The sequence below is a fragment of the Hippopotamus amphibius genome, chromosome 2 (assembly GCF_030028045.1).
Source record: "Hippopotamus amphibius kiboko isolate mHipAmp2 chromosome 2, mHipAmp2.hap2, whole genome shotgun sequence".
NCBI lineage: Eukaryota > Metazoa > Chordata > Mammalia > Artiodactyla > Hippopotamidae > Hippopotamus > Hippopotamus amphibius.
The window spans coordinates 33,878,733-33,889,758 of NC_080187.1; the positions used below are offsets into that span (position 1 = coordinate 33,878,733).

Genomic DNA, 11,026 nt, shown 5'->3' on the forward strand with positions numbered 1-11,026 from the left:
CACATGGTCCCCTGCTGCTTATTGACCAGGGTGGTCCACCTCTGACCCTTGCCTACCACATCTGCCCTGTCTCCCACTGCCCTCTATCCAAATCCTCTGAGAGTACACCAGTTCCTAGAGTTTGGAATTCACAGATCAATAAAAACATTTTTTTAATCACAGAGGATTAACATAGGATTATCAGATAGGTACATTTTTACAAACCAACTACCAACTAGTATCATGATCATTTTATAGGGAAAAACATTTTAACATTAAAAAGCAGCAAAGAGGGAACTTTCCAGAACACTCTGTGAGACGCAGAGGAGCAGCGGCTGCCCAAGCTGCGCACAGCGCCGCGCTCCTTCTCGCTCCCCCACACTGGCATCAGCCCGCTCACCGGCTGTAGAAAATGGTGAGAGAAGCCACTTACTATGATGTTTTGGGGGTCAAACCCAATGCCACCCAAGAAGAATTGAAAAAGGCTTACAGGAAACTGGCCTTGAAGTACCACCCTGATAAGAATCCAAATGAAGGAGAGAAGTTTAAACAGATTTCTCAAGCTTATGAAGTGCTCTCTGATGCAAAGAAAAGGGAATTATATGACAAAGCAGGAGAACAGGCAATTAAAGAAGGTGGAGCAGGTGGCAGTTTTGGCTCCCCCATGGACATCTTTGATATGTTTTTTGGAGAAGGAGGCAGGATGCAGAGAGAAAGGAGAGGTAAAAATGTTGTACATCAACTCACAGTAACTTTAGAAGACCTATATAATGGTGCAACAAGAAAACTAGCTCTGCAAAAGAATGTGATTTGTGACAAATGTGAAGGCCGAGGTGGTAAGAAAGGAGCAGCAGAGTGCTGTCCCAATTGCCAAGGTACTGGAATGCAAATGAGAATTCATCAGATAGGACCTGGAATGGTTCAGCAAATTCAGTCTGTCTGCATGGAGTGCCAGGGCCATGGGGAGCAGATTGGTCCTAAAGATAGATGTAAAAGCTGCAATGAAAGGAAGATAGTTCGAGAGAAGAAAATTCTAGAAGTTCATGTTGACAAAGGCATGAAAGATGGCCAGAAGATAACATTCCATGGTGAAGGAGACCAAGAACCAGGACTGGAGCCAGGAGATATTATCATTGTTTTAGATCAGAAGGACCATGCTGTTTTTACTCGACGAGGAGAAGACCTTTTCATGTGTGTGGACATACAGCTGGTTGAGGCATTGTCTGGCTTCCAAAAGCCAATATCTACCCTCGACAACTGAACCACAGTCATCACTTCTCATCCAGGTCAGATTGTCAAGCATGGAGATCTCAAGTGTGTGCTAAATGAAGGCAAGCCAATTTATCGTAGACCATATGAAAAGGGTCGCCTAATCATTGCATTTAAGGTAAACTTTCCTGAGAATGGCTTTCTTTCCCCTGATAAACTGTCTTTGCTGGAAAAACTCCTACCTGAGAGGAAGGACGTGGAAGGCACTGATGAAACGGACCAGGGAGAGCTAGTGGACTTTGACCCGGATCAGGAAGGACGGCGCCGTTGCAGTGGGGAAGCCTGTGAGGAGGATGGGCACCAGCCTCGGGGCGGGCTTCAGTGTCAGACCTCCTGACAGGGCCGCTGCGTGGCACTCGCTGCTGGCGTTTTATCTGCAGTAGTGACTGAGGGAAGGACTATAATAATACGCTCACTACTTGCTATTGTTTTGTTTAAATATTCAATTATAGTAGTGTTTTAAAAGTTAAATGAAGAATAAACTCGAATATAAAAGCTCTGACTTTGCCCTGTATGTATGATGACTTCAGTGTGCAAGATAAGTTTCATACTTGTAAAAACTACTTTAAGAAATTTCCCCTAGCATTTGTTAGGCCATACTTTATACGTTATTTCAGCTGTGTACGTGAAATAGCTTAGACTGAAATGCCAGGTATATGTATTGACTTCAGTGTATGACCCTGTATTGTTAAGCTATGAAGTTAAAATTGTATTTAACTAGCGGTCAAACAATTTGTAGAGGAGTGTTGGTCTGTATAATGGGATTAAGTGGGATTCCTTGTGATGCCTCTGCCTTTATTCTGTTGCCTCAACTGTTACTTGAAGATGGCATGCTGTATAATTTAATTTAGCCTGTGGTATCAGTGGTAGAAATGATACCTTTCTGAAGAAGGGGTTTATCAATATACCATGCTGCTTCTTGAGGGCTTGCATTTGTAGAATTGCATTCCCTTCTGCTGTGCCATCTTTTTATTAATATATATAGCTGTTGGTGCTGGTTACGTTCCCCCCCCCCCCCCACCTTCTCTTTGGACCACAGTAAACCTTTAGAGTCGTGACTTCTGGAGCAGGGTAACTTAAGAGGTTAGAGTGATGAGACCTTTACGTGGAGAAGTAATTTGCATGTATGAGATAGGAAGGTGTTTTGCAAGTATGTTACAGGCTTACTTTAAACCATTTAACTTACACTCCAAAGTAACTGTAATTTAATGTTGGTAGTATAACAAATTATGATGAATAGCTTTAATTGTATGTTTAAAGTCATATGTTGACAAGCTTAAATCTGGATATCAGAATTTAAGCAATTCTTCAAATATATGAATGTCTCCTTAATATACTGATTACAAAGCAAAAAAAAAGAAAAAGAAGCAAGGATATCTCTAAAAATAAAGAAGAATTCCACAAGCTACATGAGTTTGACAAAATTCGTCCTATGGACTTTATTTCCCCTGTTGCTGTGAATGATGACCATTCTTCACTAATCATCAGAGGTCTGTGGACAGTCGCACAGGACATTGGACCTAGTCTAGGCACACTGGTTTACTTTGTATTACCCACATTTGCTATGACGTTTCCTATGCAGTTTTGCATTGAGAAAGCTCTTCGTCCTATTCTCCTGCTCATTGTTCAAAGCCCAGCTCATAAGCAGCAGAAGCAGAAGCTTCCCTCCAGCAGCAATCTAAAGACCCAGCTGCTCAGAGTTGCACACAGCCTGTCGGCAGTGCAGATGAGTGATACGGCTGGGGCAGCTCTGTCAGCCACAGGGCAGGGTGACAGGAGGGCCACCTGGAGTGTGGCCCTTCCACTGGCACATGCAGGTGAGCCCCTTTGACACAGGCATGCTGACAGCTCCATGGTGAAGGTTCGCACCCAAATGCCGGAGAGGTGAACACCAGCTTCCTGACGAGTCTCTCACGAGGGCCCTGGGCAGCGGGCAGCTCCCACTCAGCAGGTGGTGGCAGCACACGCGGAGAGAGGTTGCCTTCCTGGCAGGCAGCCCCAGGATACTGGGTGCTCACTGCTCACATGAAGCTTCTGGAATCCCCTTATGTGATCCCGAGGTCTGTGGAAAAATAAATTACGGCTCTATGATGACCGTAATCCCAGCAAGGCCTGGTGCCAAGCACACTTTTCTGCCTGCCTTTCCTGCAGGAACAGACATTCTCCAGACACTCCGCTGACCCAGCGCCTCCTCTCCCTCCCCTGGTGTGTCTGTGTGTGGTCACTTTTGCAAACCCACCACCGTGGGTGAGATATGACCAGTAAGCCCCCCATCTCTTTTTACCAACAGAGGCGGGGCTGCATTTCTCTCACTGCTCCCCACACCAGAGTGAGAGATCTCCTTGCCCTTCTGAGCTGGTTTATAGCTGTTTTGCTTCTCAGTCCATTTAATCCATTTGAGACAAACAGGAAAAAAAGGTTAAATTTCCAAGGGGAAATTAGAGACCCCGAGGCAAACGTGGAGAGAAGTCGCAGGATCACCTGGCTCAAACACCTCCCACTATGAAGAGGGAAACTGAGGCCCAGATGGGAAAGAGAATGGCTCAAGACCTCACAGGGAGAGCTGGAACTAGAAACAAGACCTCTTTGGTCAGCCCAGACCTTTCAACTAGACGCTGAAATGTCCACATTGTCATTCCCTGCCATCCAGAGTGAAGGTAGTTTTCCTTCTGGAAAACAGGAGAATAGGTACCCGCTCAGATTAGGACATGGTGAGAAAAAGGGAGGCAGGGTGAAGAGGGAGAATGTCCCAGGCAGCACATGGTGACATATCAGACCCTCACCCTTCACAGCAGCATTTCCACTAAAGGCTGGAGGAACAGGGTCTCCAAATTTTAAGTAAAGACACCACAAAATTTGTTCTCTTAAGACCTTCATATTCAGCCCAGATACGGAAGCTGAGGCCCGAAGAAGGGGGCAGGAATCGAGTGAAGGTCACACACCATCAGGTGGAGGGTGGGATTAGGAGCTTGGCCTCAGAGGGTCTGGTCTAGCTCTCTCCTTGGCAGTTGGTCAGACTATCAGCCATCCCTGTCCTGGGGCTACCAGCCAGTCTGGAACTTGGGACTCCATCTCAGCTTTCCTGCAGAGAGTCAGCTGTTCTTTCGGCCCAGTTGGTGCCAGGCTGATATTGCATTCCTCTCCTTGGCCCCCGAGGCAGGGACATGCTCTCCTGCAGCCCGGTGCCATCCCCCACGGCGTGATTTCTGTGTGGTGTCCCAGGAACAGCTGGCTGGGGGCTGGCAGGCTGAGGCTCTGAGTCAGGCCTGGCCAGCTCCGTGAAGATCACTTGCCCACCAGGAGCACTTGGGTTTTACGGCCCTCTGGCCATGTGTCACAGCAGAACATGCTGAACTCTCCCTGTGACTTGAGGACATGGGTCGGGCTGTTGGGGCAGGTGGGGCAAGAACACTGAGAGCAATCCAGGCAGCACCCCTTTCCTGGGGGTGTCTTCAGGGATGCAGCAGGGAGGCGCTGGTCCTGGCACCTGCGCTTATGCAAGGGAAACAGTCTTGACCCCCAGTTCCAGGCCCATCTCCAGCATTGCTGGGCCTGTCTAGGAAACCAGCAGACCAGCTCGGCAAAGGGTGGAGTGGAGGGAGGTACCTTTCCCTAAAGAAAGAGTCCAGAGCATCAGAAAGTAGCACCCTGGGCCCTGGCCTAGACCTCCCAGCTTCTGTGAGCCAAAGGACCTCAACCATCTTCTAGCCCAAATCCTTCATGAAACAGGAAAGAAAACAGAGGCCCAGAGAGGGGAAGGTGCTTGCCCTGGGTCACACAGCAACTTAGAGTGAGAACTGAAATCCAGCCCTGCTGTTCAATCCAGGTCTCAATCCACAAATGCTTTCAGAGCATGGAGGTGACAGACCTCACTCTGGCCCCCAAAGGGTCATGAGGGAAACATTGCTAGGAGCCCCCAGGTGCTCTCACAGGGTGAGTACTAAATGTAGTTGCCTGCACAGAGTTGGGATTACACAAAGCATATATATGCATTGCCTTTTTTAATAAGTTCAGCAATCCTATAAAGTAAGTGTAATTATAATCATCATTTATATGAAAATGAACCAGGAGGCCCTCACCAGACCCTTCTAGTCATCCCTTGTCCTTGTTTTCCCCTCACTGTCAAGTCCAGTCAATGGACCGGTAAAGCCAGCCATCTCTAGAGGACCCCAGGAACAGAAGGGGAGGGAGCCATAAACAAAATTTCAGGTGCCCGAGGTCTCAAGGACCACGATGGACTCTCTGCTAAACAGCATTCCAAACCCTGCTGCAACCACTGAAGCGGAGCAGCCTGGGAACATCCCGCACTCCCCTCAGGAGACTCACCCTGCAACCAGCACAGGGCCAGGTGGGCTCACCAGAACCAGAGCCTTCTGTGAACACGTGCTGGGAGAAGCTTGGCCCACAGTAACCCCAGTCCCTCTATTTTTGTTCCATCATACACGCCAGGGCTCTGTTTCCCTCTCCTCCTCCCCCTCCTCCTCCTCCTCCTCCTTCTCTTGCTCTCTGCCTGACAGCCAGCTGCCTGTCCATTTGAGGAAGCTGCAGTTAGAGCCCTCTGAATTATTTCTGCCTGCCCGCTCGGTGATGCCCTGTTATGGCTGTGGTCTCCCTGTCAGACCCAGCCAATAGACGAACTGGAAGGAGGGAGCTGGCCCAAAGAGGGAGGTCCCTAGAAAAGCAGAGGAAGAGCTTGAAGGCACTGGAACCATAGAGCCCAAGGAAAAAACTCAGGGAAACACATGCGCATCCCTGGAAGTGTGTCAGGAGCAGAGAGAGCAGATTCACTCTGCAGGGCTCCAGAGGTCAGAGTGGGAGGGTGGACACACAGGGCCTATTTTAGTTCAAAACATGAAAAAGCTCCTTGCCTATCCCAAGACTGCCCAGGGTACTTTAGAGCCAATGGCAAGCACATCACACGGAGTCAGGGAAGCACAGACTGGAGCCCCAGCTCCCACCTGTGCCTCAGTGAGTAAGATACGCCGCATTCACTATCTCTAAAATGATCTTGTGAGGTGTATCTCATAGACTTGCTTAGAACTCCTCATAACACATCCAAAGGCAAACTTCAAATTCCCCAAGAGAAAAGAGGCTCAGCCTTCACACACAGAGACTGTGAGCCCATCCAGGGCAGCCACAAAGAGCCAAGCCCACCAGGGCAGTGGACACAGAGAAAGGAGTCCTGGCCAGGAGCCAGACTAACCTGGGCTTCAGTCCCAGCTCTGCCTCTTACCATCTTGATCTCTAGCAAGACACTCAGCCTGGAGTCTCTGAGTCTCATTTTTCTTGCCTGTAAAGTGGAGCCATAAATCCTGCCCTACTTCCCTTATAGGGTTGGGGTAAGGATCAGATGAGGGAGAAGAACAAGCGCCTTGGAGGCTATACGTTACTGAGACAAAAAGCAATGGTGTGTTGAGAATGTCTGACTACAATTATTTTTATCCCAGGAAGAACATAGATGACAGAACAGTTGCATTCAATGACAAATGTCCATTCAACAAACATTCACTGGACATCTACTATGCCAGATTCTGAAGATACAAACATAAAGAAGACAAAATTCTATGTCCTCCAAGACAAACTAACTGGGAAGAGAGATGTAAATGACCCAGGACTGCAGAATGTGGGACAGAGAGGTGTATCCAAGTTACGGTGAGAGCACAGAGGAGAGTGACTCTGCCCAGGGTTGGGGGAGGCAGGGGTGAGGGCACCCAAGGAGGGAGCATTTGAATAGAGACTTAAGAATGAGGAGGAACATTTATATACCTAATAACAGACCACCAAAATGTATGAGGCAAAAATTGACATAATGGAAGGGAGAAAGACAATTCTACAATAACAGTTGGAGACTTCAATACCCTACACTCTATAATGGATAGAATAACCAGAAAGAAGACAAGTAAGAACCTAGAGAACTGGAACAACTGAATAAACCAACTAGACCTCACAGACATAACTCAGAACACCCTACCCAAAAGCAGCAGCATATACATTCTCCTTGAGCGCATGTGGAATATTCTCCAGGACGGACCATACCTTAGGCCACAAATTATGTCTCAATAGCCAAAAGGTTGAGTCAACCCAGTGTCCATCAACAGATGAATGGATAGACAAAATGTGATGTATACATACAAGGGAATACTATTCAGCCTTAAAAAGCAAGGAAATTCTGACAATGCCACAGCATGGATGAATCTTGAAGATATTATGCAAGTGCAATGTCAGTCACAAAAGGACAAACACTGTATGATTCCACCCGTATGAGTTACCTAAAGTAGTCAAACTCATAGAGACAGAAAGTAGGACAGTGGTTGCCAGGGGCTGGGGGAAGGAATGGGGAGTTATTAAGTGATGCAGAGTTTCAGTTCTGGAGATGGATGGCGGTGATGTTGCACAACCACGTGAATGTCCTTAATGCCACCAAAGCATGCACTAAAAAAAAAAAAGCTAAAATGTTAAATTTTATGTTATGTATATTTTACCCAATTTTCAAAGATAAATAATTGTAAAAAATAAAAGAATGAGGATAGAGTATTCTAAGCAGTCCAGGTGGGAGAGAAATGTCTAGAAGAAGAAGAAACATCTTGCACTAAAGCACAGATGTATGAAAGCAACTGGTGTTCTCTGGAAATAGCGAAAGTGCCCCAAACATGTGAAACACACAGTGGTAGCCACAGTGGGCTGGAGAGGTTCCCTGAATGCCCTGCTAGGGGGTGTGCATGCCACTCTGTGGGCTGTAGGAAGACAGAGTCACAGTATGGATTAGGGCAATCAGACCGGGAGCAGCCTGGGAAGAGCTGGTGGTGCCACCTCTAGAGAGACATTAAAAGAGAAACTGCTTTTCAGACAGCCCCAGCTCCCTAGACCTGTGGTCACCCACTGTGGTCACCAGCCCAGGGCTGCAGCCAGAGTGACTCAAGACATTCGCCTCCCGGGGCACCAGCTGAAGGCAGGAGGGATTCCCCTGAAAAACGAAACGGGGAGGTGTTGGTGGGGGCCCTGTGCAGGAAGCTCCTCTCTGCTCTGTCATCCTTCCTGCACTGTGCAGTCTGTTTGGGTGGCAGCCGAGTGAGGATGGGGAGCTTATCCCCCTGCAGGCTCACCTGTGGTTTTCACCATCTCACAGGGAGGCCACTTCCACAGTTCGAATGTGCATTTGGGTGTGAGGAGGAATGGGAGGGGGGCCCTGTGACGTCTGAATCAAGTGAATTTGGGAAATCCCAACTCTGCAATTTAGAAACAGTGACCTTGAGCAGCCCTGTGTCTCTATATGGGTCTCAGCTTGTCCATCTATAAAATAAAGGAGTTAGACCTACAAGTCCATTGTTATGCCACTAACATTAAGAAGGACAGGACATTACGGGACATGTATTAGTAACTCAGCAAATCAAGTATGTACACAGACACACTTGCGCGTGCGCACACACACGCATGCGGGTGGGGCAAAATGTTCTTTCTTTTTCCCCTCGAGTCTTTCTCGTCTACGTCAGTCTAGGTTTGGCAACACTGAGTGAGTTTCCTCTGTAATTTCCCTCCTGTCTCTCCCTCTCTCTAGTTCCCTTGGTTTCTTCTCTTAAGTTGTCTTCCTTGTAAGAGTAGGGGGAGCATGAGAGGGGGCTTGGCATCCTATGAATGGAAGGAAAAGAATGAAGACAAGTCCTTCCCCATCTAACCACAGGGTAAAAAATCTATGAAATATGCAAATCTATGGGTAAAATCAGCTCTTAGCTAAAACTGGTGTGTTATTCTACTCAAAATACCACTTGGTTTTTCCAAAGGAAGTGAGCCAAAGTTACTCATGTATATATACCTGTGTGTGAGTGTGTGTGTGTGTGTGTGTGTGCGTGTGCGTGTGTGTGTGTATACCCTCAGGGAAGAATTTCCTGGAAAATGGATTGTCAAAAGTCAATTTACCAAATGATCAATTCACTTCATTACTAAAAGTTTTCTTAACATAACATCATAGACTCACCACCATGATACTAAAAATTGTTCATGCCCTAGTTAGGTGGGCTAGTCCCCAGATATTATAGGCTCTGCCATTGTCACCTACGGACTATAAGATTGCCCTGAGGGTCTCCATCCCAACCAGCTGGAAGGGGAGAAGCATGTGGATTAGCCTGTGTGGGAGGTATACATCACTGGCACTCACATTCCACGGCCAGCCTGCAAGCTGCCTGTCTACCTATAAAGGGGACTGGGAATATAGTCCCTGAGCAGGCAGCCTCTCCACAGTGACCATCCTGGAAGCACTTATCCTCAGGCGGCAGCCAGCCATCTGGTATGTAAGTATTCCAACACCAAGCTCTTCTCAAATGCTCAACGTCCTACATAGACACATGTAGGCCTTTTCTTATACATGACTGCCTCCTCTATTTTGGCAGACTTACATTCTGTGCCTGCCCCTGCCCAGATGTGGAGTATGTGAAGGAGTGGACTTTTCCTTAAACATGGCTCTTGTGTGGTTTTGCGTTTGGTTCCAGCTTTGGCATTTTCATCTCTCTGACCTTGGCCTCTGCCTCCACCTCACCTCTACATCTGCCCTGGCATCTCCCTTGGCCCTGCCACTTCACAAAGATGTTCCCTTCAACACAATCTTGTTTTCTCTATTTTTAAAAACCTGTGCCCTGTCCACCTTGGAGGATAAGTCCTGTAGAACTCTAGGAAGCACAGTCTGGAGGCAGAAAGCTTAGCTCTGAGAGACTAAGTGGCCACACAGAGAGGCCACATTTTGAGTTCTTCATGGTAACAATGGGAGAGGGAGCCATGGAGCTTTGAAACTGGGAAGGAAAGCTGTCCTGGCCCCTCTTTGCCTCATCACAGAAACCTCCCTAAACACACCGTTTAAATGTAAGGACAAAAATAGAATGTGCGACTTCTGCCTCCAGCCAGGATGCAGTAACAGGGACAAATTTACCCTCTTTTGTGAAACAAACAAACAGAAAGAAACAAAGAGTACATAAAACAGTGTTTTTCAAGGCATAGAAGTCACAAAACAGAAGACAACCATGCCTGGGAGGCCGGAAGCAAATTGTCCTAATGTACTGCTGAGGCAGAGCCTGTGGACTCCTTGCATCAAGGAGATGGAGCTGAGGGTCCAGGGGACCAAAGCAGCCGGAGTTCATAATACAGAGCACCAGAGAGGAGAGATCTCACAGTAAGAGGACCTCAGAAATCTGCACAGAACCCTCCATACACCCATCAACCACACATCATTTGAAGAAACTCCCTGAAGTGGAGGAAAGCACCACCTGAAAGGATTGGAGGAAAAAGGGCCTAGTGCTCACTCAGGGCTGGGAGCAGTGCCACCAGTCAGACTAAAAAAGCTCATAATTCATGGCAAATGGAGTAAAGTGCTCGGGAAGGTCTTGCCTCAGCAGTGAGGAATAACTAGTCCTAAACTGTGCTGCTCTAGACCCACCTAGCGAATTGTGAAAGTTAGACCTGAAAGAATCGTTTCCAATACTTAACTATATCCCAGAACAAAATTTGAGATGTATAGGAATACAACATTTCCAACACCAACAAGGTAAAATTTACAGTGTCTGATATCCAATCAAAGATTACCAGGCATGCAAAAAATCAGGAAAGCATGACCCATAGTGAGGCCAACCAATCAAAACCAACTCAGAAGTAACACAGATGTTAGAAACAGCAGAGAAGGACCTTAGTTAGCAGGTATCATAACTGTACTTCCAACATTCAAAAGGTTAAGTAGACTTGGAGAATATACAAAAGACCCAAATAAGACTTCTAGAGATGAAAACTATGTCTGAGA

The 11,026-nt window shown here is 47.2% G+C and overlaps 1 pseudogene; it reads left to right on the plus strand.

Annotated features, from left to right (window-relative positions):
* The first annotated feature begins 319 nt into the window (after nt 1-319).
* LOC130845527 (dnaJ homolog subfamily A member 1-like) lies at nt 320-1,585 on the plus strand (annotated as a pseudogene).
* Nucleotides 1,586-11,026: the final 9,441 nt, after the last annotated feature.